Source organism: Lissotriton helveticus, chromosome 3_1, assembly GCF_964261635.1.
Source record: "Lissotriton helveticus chromosome 3_1, aLisHel1.1, whole genome shotgun sequence".
Lineage (NCBI taxonomy): Eukaryota > Metazoa > Chordata > Amphibia > Caudata > Salamandridae > Lissotriton > Lissotriton helveticus.
In genome coordinates, this window is record NC_136061.1 from 945493172 (window position 1) to 945501801 (window position 8630).

Below are 8630 nucleotides of genomic sequence, written 5' to 3' on the forward strand. Positions count from 1 at the left end.
TTACGTAACATGATCTTTTTCTAACACACCACTGTATGTGTGCCCAGGATTTAGAAGTATAAACCATGTACCTGGCCATGATTATTATAGAGCAACATTATAGTTCTATTAAATCAAACACAATAGTTGGTATTCTGAACTCACATATTTGTAAGTACTTCCATATGTGATAATGGTCAAACATCAGGTAAAATATGATGAAGTCTCTTCAAAATTAAAAACCTTATATTTCCTTAACATGTGGAAGATTTGACATTAACACATCACATTATAACACTGCACTGAGAAGTACCTATTAAATGTGATAGCATTTAAACATGTACCATTAGTGAACTAAGAGACAAGACAATTATCCTGTAAACCATGTACCTGGCCCAGATTATCACATTTAATAAGTACTTTTCATTGCAGTATTATAATTTGATGTGTTAATGTCACATTTTCCACATTTTAGGGAAATATACGTTTGTTTGTTTTTAAGAGACTTTATAAAAAAAAATGTTCACAATCAATTTTATTGAGTTTTGGATGTCACAACAAACAGCACTATTCTGAGCTACATTGTACCTTGTCAGAATAGGGCGAAAAACACATCGCAGTGACATCAAGGCTACATAAGGAATCAGAAATACAGTATCCACGTGTATCTGAAGAGCGAACCTCTCCATCACAGTCATCGATTACCAGGAACCATTTGCCCCACATGCGTCAAAATTTCTCAGGACACCCCAGGCAACATATAGAGGCCACTCCTGCGCAGCGCACCAAACCACCCCCCACTGCCAGCGCCCTAGGGTGGGAGGGGCAGTGTCCAGCCAGTGAGCAGCAATGTCCCTCCTAACAACCACCAACGCTGTATTGAGGAAGAGCTTCTCAGCCCTGGAGCCGTCCAATCCGTCGGTGACGCCCAGCAGAACACGTATGGGATCAAGAGGCACCTCCCAACCCAGGACCCCTGTCAGGTCTGATGTTAAAGATTCCCAATACCCCTGAATCTCAGTACACAACCACACCATATAGTAGAAATCAGCATCGGGGTGGTAGCAGTGGACGTCAGGCCGATGCCCAGCACGGTGGAGACGGAGGGGTGTAAGATTGGCGGCGTGCAGAAAATAGACTTGGACCAGGCGGAGCCTCGCCGATACAGCAATCGTCCTAGGGGCCATCAGGGCGTCCCTCCAATCCTCATCCTCCAGAGCCCCAAGCCAGCCCTCCTACTTCTCTTGGAGTAGGGAAAGAGAGTTAGGGGTATTGTTGGTAAGTGAGTGGTAGATCCAAGAAACTCCACCCTTCCCCAAATCCCCGGTCAGAACTGGCGCCTCGGGGCAGGCTATATTCGGGCAGGGACGTGTCATCTGGAATGTGAGAGTGAAGGGTGTGGCGCAACTGCAAATAGCGAAAGAATTGAGAGGGATGGAGGGAGTGTCTAGCCTGTAAGTCTTGAAAGGATCGGATATGAGTACCGCTCCAGACGTCGCCCAACAAGGTTACCCCAATGAGATCCCATTGCCGGAACCCTGACAGGGAAGCAACTTCACAGAGCTTGGTGCATCACCACAAGGGAGTGTAGCGAGTTAGCCTTCCTGCTCATTGAGTATGACGTAGTGATGCATGCCAAGCCAGGAATACTTCGCGCGTGACCTTAGGGAGAGCTCGAGGAATAGCGGCCCCATAAACCATCCCCTGAATAGTGAAGAAGCCCAAGCAATACGCCGAGTCGGACCATCCGCCATTAAACCAGTTGTTAATCGTGAGAAGACGAGTCACAAAGTAGTAGAGGTAGAGGTTCGTCATTCCAAGACCTCCGTCAAAAGGTGGGATTCGGCATTGGACCAGGGCCAGCCTGGACCGCCGACCCCCCAAAGGCATTTAGCGGCCACGCGGTCCATGTCCTGGAACCAAGATCTAGCCAAGGAGAGGAGTGTGTTCTGGAGCATGTACAAATAACGGGGTAAGATTGTATAGGGCAATCCTGGCCTTTATCAAATTTTACCTGATTGTTTGCCAACTGTGGGTTGCACCCCCCCCCCAATTCAAATATCCAAAGAAAAACTAATTTCTGAATGTCCATCCAGCATTCACAATATGTAGATTTCTTTATTCTTCTTTTTAATTTGAACCAGGCAGCCAAAGCGTTTCATTCTTTTTAACACAACAACTTCATCAGGGCAATTGTATTGTTTTTGATGACCTAAAGCCACACTCTATAGGACGATTCCTCTACACACTCTCCCTGCGAAGTCACCACAAATCCGTGAACACGGGAGAAATATAATGACTGTTGTGCCTATCGTATTACACTACCAGATATAGTCTCTTGACCTGGCCCTGATTCCCTATTAACTGGCTGTTGTGCCAGCTGCGTGTTGTATCAAGCAGCCGTAAGAGTTCCGGATCAAACGCTTAACAGTTAAGCGTTTGATCCAGAACACTTACGGCTGCAAAAGACTATACCTGGTAGAGTAATACAATAGGCACAACAGCCATTATATTTCTTCCGCATTTACGGATTTGTGGTGACTTCGCAGGGAGAGTGTGTCGCTGAAGCGTCCTAAAGATTGTTGCTTCAGGTCAATAAAAAACATTACAATCGCCCTGATGAAATTCTTCTGTTACTTATTCTTTGGATATTCTGAATTGGGGGAATTCAACCCACAGTTGGCAATAAGTCTGTGTTGGTCGTCTTGATCGCTCCTTGGAAACGGCAGGGGCAGTGGTGTTGCACACCGTGGGAACAAAATGCTCAAATGTTAATTTGACTGGAGGAGGGTTTGGGAAAAGGAATATAAAGGATTATTGTCCTTTCCCCGGAGGGATGTGCGTCATGTACACGTTGCAGTGTGTGTTGGGTTGTGCTGTTTCTTTTCTGGTTTTGAAATTTTACCTGATGTTTGTTATATGATTTACATTGTAAATATTGCAGGGCTCAGCTCAATCACATGCTCTAAGATCCTAGCCAGACATTTTGCTTAGCTCTGGGTCGGCTCTCCTTGTTAATCTGCTAGCTCGCCCATCTCTATTGATTATATCACTGATCATATCACTGATGACATCATCCAAGCTACTGCTCCTCAAATAGAAACAGTGTAGCGCTGGAGATAAGCCACATTCAGCTGTCTGAAAAATATATGATGCCCACTTTAGCTTCCAGTGAAGTTTTAACTGCAAGCTGTATTTGATTTAACCCCTTCGACGCTCATGACGAGCTGGGCTCGTCATGAGGTAGCCTCCCAGCACGCTCATGACGAGCCCAGCTCGTCATGAACAATGGGTTTTTGCATATTCCAGCACAGCAGGGGAAGATGTGCCGCAACGATGCGGTTAAACAAGGGAGGGACTGAGGGCAACTAATGTCAGTTTGTAGACATACATTTCAGTAGGTTATGCCTTAATTCAAAGGCTTGTTATACAAAATGTGTGAAAAAAACTAAAGCTTCTCCTTACAATACATTATTCACCTGTGCATATATATATACATGGTAACATTAAAGAGTTGCCAAGTAGACAATTTCTATATAAACTGAAGATTTAGAACTCAATATTTGTTTACAAATGTTTAGTGAACATTTAGAGACATTTTTCACTGTTGTAGAATGTATAATCTGTTGATCACTTACTAATAGACCGGTCAAACCACAGTATGATTGCTAGAGTTGTTCAAATAATGCACACCATTGTGCTTATTTCAGGAATATGTGTACAGTAGTTTTGTATATGACGGCGGGTTATTCATAGTGCCTGGTAGTGCATGCCTAATAAGCGGCTAATATATAGAAGTGAAGCCATTCTCTTCAAATTCTGTGTCAGATGAGGTATTTAACAGTCACAAGTTGTTAAAGTAAATAAGAACCAAACACTGTTTTTGAAGTATTCAAGTTTTAATAAGTTGCTGATTTCATTAATGTCTACAGAACCATTACATTTCATATGCATCCCAATACCAGTAAAGAAATAGTGGCTTAATATCTACGTCATGTGGGTTATTTCACAGATATGCCTAATATTTTGGTTGCTCTGCTTGTTGTGAGAGGATACGCCTATTAGTACTACAGATTTTATAGAAAATTGGGTCTATGTGTACCTTAGTGAATCATTTCCAGTACAAAAAGCTTATAGCAAGCTGCCATATCCATTGGATGATATAATCAAAAATGTGGTCAGTAATGTTACCAATGATGGCACTTGAGATGTCATCAATAATGATACCATTGATGTAATTTAAAACGTCATGAGTAATGTAATGTGAAAGCTCATAAGCAGTGCATGGCAGTGGAGTAAGTTATTGTTTGCTCAGTGCGCTATGACTTGTGAATTTCTGTGATTGTTTTGTTTTTAAGTTTTTAAAAAAAAATTATTTCAGCACTTAACTATAGTGTTACTTTAACGTTTGTTTTTTTCAGTGAATTTATAAGGCTTTTTTTAGTCTAAGCTCAAATTAGCTATAACGTCACTTTAACCTATGTCTTTTCTGTGAATTTCTGAGGCTCTTTTAATGTAAAGCAAGATTGTATTACCATATCTACCTATCCCATCTCTTTAACTTTAGTTTTTTATGTGAATTTATAAGGTTTTTAAAACAATTGTAATGTAAGATCTTATTACCATACCTAACTATAACATCACTTTAACCATTGTTTTTTCAGTTAATTTCTGGGTTATTTACCCAAATCCCTCACTGAGCATGATCCTATTTTCCCAACTTCCTTGCTAAGAATAGTTATTTACCATTCATAGCATGTGGTTGGTCATGTGCTCAAATCCGCACAGAGGACCAACCCCGGCTGCACACAGCCAAATGCCCTACACCCAACCTTTATCTTGTTTTTTTTTATTGCTTGTGGTATCACAGTTGAAGTGTCACCCATGGTACCGTGAGACTGTACAAGCTTCACTTAGAAGTCACATTGTACACACACAGGGCTGCACTGGTTCCTGCGGATTTACAACGGGACATGCAGCAAGAAAATCAATTGTTTGGCACCAGAAGGGGTACCTTTGGAACTTCATAGAAAGTATGAGGGGGACAGGGTATCCCTACCCTGCCCCCTTATATCTTATTTTGCTTTTAAAAACTCAGGACATGGGTACTAACGGTGGCTGCAACATTTCTTTTCATGTTTCTGCCAGCCAATCAGATAGGTAGGTCCTACTGGAGCCTACAGGTCCTGTTAATTTGAATAAACTGACAGGAAATAAAGCCCTTTTAGCCAATCAGATCACTCAGCCAACATAGTGAGAGATTATGCAGTCAGAATATAGAATAATCAACACTATATTTTGTTTGATAAATAAATTAAAATTGGGTTAAATTACAATAATCTTTTATATGGCACAAGTATTTGTAACCATTATTTAGAATATATATACATTTTACTGGACATCTAAATGTAAACACGGTCATCAAACATATTAAAACTACTTACATAAAGTATTTGCTAATTTACCATTATGGCCTACAACAGCATTATATCTTGTTATGAACGAAATTCAGCAATGATGAAGCAATCTTGGGTCCATAATAGTAATCACTTTTACAAGATATAAATACATGAATGTCTCCTCTTTGTTCATAAACTTACAAACAAGTAATGCCAGTATGATCAACCATCAATCAAATGTAGCATCGGAGGTACTCAGCGAAGATGTCAACGTATTACGTAGGCAGTAGGTAACATTCAAAACAACAGTAATAATATGCAGTTTGATACAAGTAAATTGGGTTAGATTATTTTGCAATAGTTATATGGCATGAGGCCACCAATCATACCCATTAATTAGAACTAATACAAAGTGTACTATACACTCAGATGTTAACATGGTTATCAAACGTATATAAAACTGCTTACGGAAAGTATTGATTAGCATTGTACAATGGCTCATAACGTCCTTGGAACATATGTTTGCATAAAATGTAAATATGTCACTGGTTTTAGATCAATAGTTAACACTGCAGATCCCATAATGCCTCATAAAAGGTAACTCGGGCTGTTTCTACATATTACAATCAAAGTAGGACTCACCCAACTGTGGCCAGGACTTTTAGTCGAAATGCGTTGGTTGTTAGTTGTACAATTAAAAGCACTGTCCTGAATGAACTCCTGGAGTATAGCATAATTTTCTTGTTAGAAAAAATATATATATTTATACATAGGATTAACATTTTCATAGTTAAAGAGGTGTTTGTGGTGTCACCTCTTTCCTGCACCACCTGCGATCAGGATGCACTGCAGCAAATCCACAAACCAGGGTGAAGTTGTTAGTGCTGGAGAACCCCTGAGGACTACATCGAAATAACTGTGAATGGATGGGATGAAAGTAACAGTGTGAGTATGGTGCTGGGAGCCAAAGAGCTACCCTTGGTGGAGACTTGAGCTCTGCTGGAAGCCCCCTTATTTGATTTATTGAGGTGATTGTAAATGGGCAATGCTAAAGGCACAAGCAAAGCAGTGACTCAAAGGAACCATGATATTACAGCATCAAAGAATAACAAAAACATCAGAGCGATTTACAAGACTGAGATACGTATGGTAAAACAAACTTACAACATTTACAACATCATTATAGGATAAACAGCAGGTAAGACAGAAAATAACAAAAGGCTTGCGGTTATACATATCATGTAAACAGATACTCAGAGAAAATAGTTGAAATACCTATAAGATATGAAAGAGTGATGTAGAGGCCCCCAATATTTATTGAGGAGGTGAATTTTGAGAACTTTTCTGAAGCTGGTGAAGGAAGGTTGCATCGTAGGTCTTTGGGGAGGGCATTCCAGATATAGGGGGCATTTATGGAGAAGGATCGGGATTGAGTGGATTTCTTTTTTAGCAGGGGTGGGACAAGGAGGAGAGCATTAGTGCTTCTTAGGGGTTGTGTGCTGCCCACTTTGTTTAATTGGCAAGGTAAGGTGGTGCATTTTGATGGAAGACTTGGTGTGTGATGCATGCATTTTAGTAGGCAGATCTGCCTTCGATGGGACACCATTTTAGAGTTTTGAGACCTCGGGAAATGTGGTTAAACCGTTTGCAGTTGGTGATTAGCCTGGCTGCAAGGTTGAGTACAGATTTGAGTGGAGCTAGGTGGACCTTGGGGATTCCGGTGAGGATGGCATTGCCGTAATTGATTTGTGAAAGAATCAGGAATTGAACCACTAATTTAAAATCTTCAGTTGGGAGAAAGGGTTTGATTTTCTTGAGATGACGGAGAGTGAAGAGGGCTCCTTTAGCTGAATTTTTGATGTGGACATTGAGGTTTAGACTGTTATCGATGGAGATACCAAGAGATTTTACTGAGTTGGACAAGGAGAGAGAGCAGTTGAGGGCATTGAGGTCAGTGATCCAAGTTTAAATGGGGAGAGAGTTGTTTTTGGGAGAGAAGAGGATGATTTCAGTTTTTGGGGGTTGAGTTTGAGATGATTAAGGTGGAACCAGTATTGGATTTTAGTAAGGGTGTTATTAATGTGTATGATGTCAGCGTGGGTTTTGATCTTGTAATAGAGTTGGGTGTCATTGGTATAAAGATGGTAGTTGATATAGAACGAGGGGTTCCATAAAGAGGTTAAAGAGTGAGGGTGAGAGAATAAATCCCTGGGGGACTCCTAGGTTGACTGGAGTGGGTTTAGATAGACAGTCTTGAATTTTAATTTGTTTGTTTCGATGTTGAAGATAGGAGACAAACCATTTGTGGGTAGTACCATTGAGGCCAAAGCGATCTTTGATATTATTAAGTTGGGCAGAGTGGTTAAGGGTGTCAAAAGCTGCGGAGAGGTCAAGGAGGATAAGAAGACATGTCTCACCAATATCAAGGGAGTGATGGATGTCATCAACAATGTTTAGTATGGCAGTTTCAGTGCTGCAGCCTTTTCTGAAGCCTGATTGTAAGGGGTCTAGAAGGCTGAATTTTTCGATGTGTTCGTCCAATTGGAGCAAGACACATTTTTCGAGAGCTTTAAAAAGAAGGGGGATGTTAGTGATGAGGCGGAGGTTGTTTAAGTCGTTAGGATCAGCATTAGCGTTTTTGATAATGGGGGAGATTTGACCAAATTGGAGGGAGCTAGGGACCCTTCCCTTAGCAAGGGAGGTGTTGATGATTGTGGTCCAGGATTGGACGATGGTGTGCTTTATGTCTTGGAAAAGGTTAGAAGTGAGGGGGTCGTTGGTATGGGAGGACGGTTTTAGTTTAGTATTAATGCTGTGGACTTCTTGCTCAGTTACAGGGAGGAAATTATGCCAGGAGGCATTGTTTTTTGGACGTGAGTTTAGGAGGCTGGGTACGAGAGGAGTAGGGGTTGGAAGGTGTGGGGGTAGTTTAGGGAGAGAATACGAGAAGGAATGTTGTGATGAGGGGGTTAGGGTGAGGGGAGGTAGGGGGACCTAGGGGTGTCAGGAGTGTGGAGTGTGAATTAGAGGAGATGTCAAGAGAAAGTGGGGGGTTGGTTCGGATCTGCGTTGAGTGGAAGGATTGATCTATTTTGGAAATTTTTTCCGAGAAGAAGTGGGCAATTTCTTCACATCTAGCGGTTGAGGCTGTCGGGTTAAGCTGAGCTGAGGAGGTTTGGTGCCAGATAATGTTGAACAATTCTCTAGGTCTGTTTTTGGCCTGATCGAGTTGTGTACGGAAGAAGGATGCCT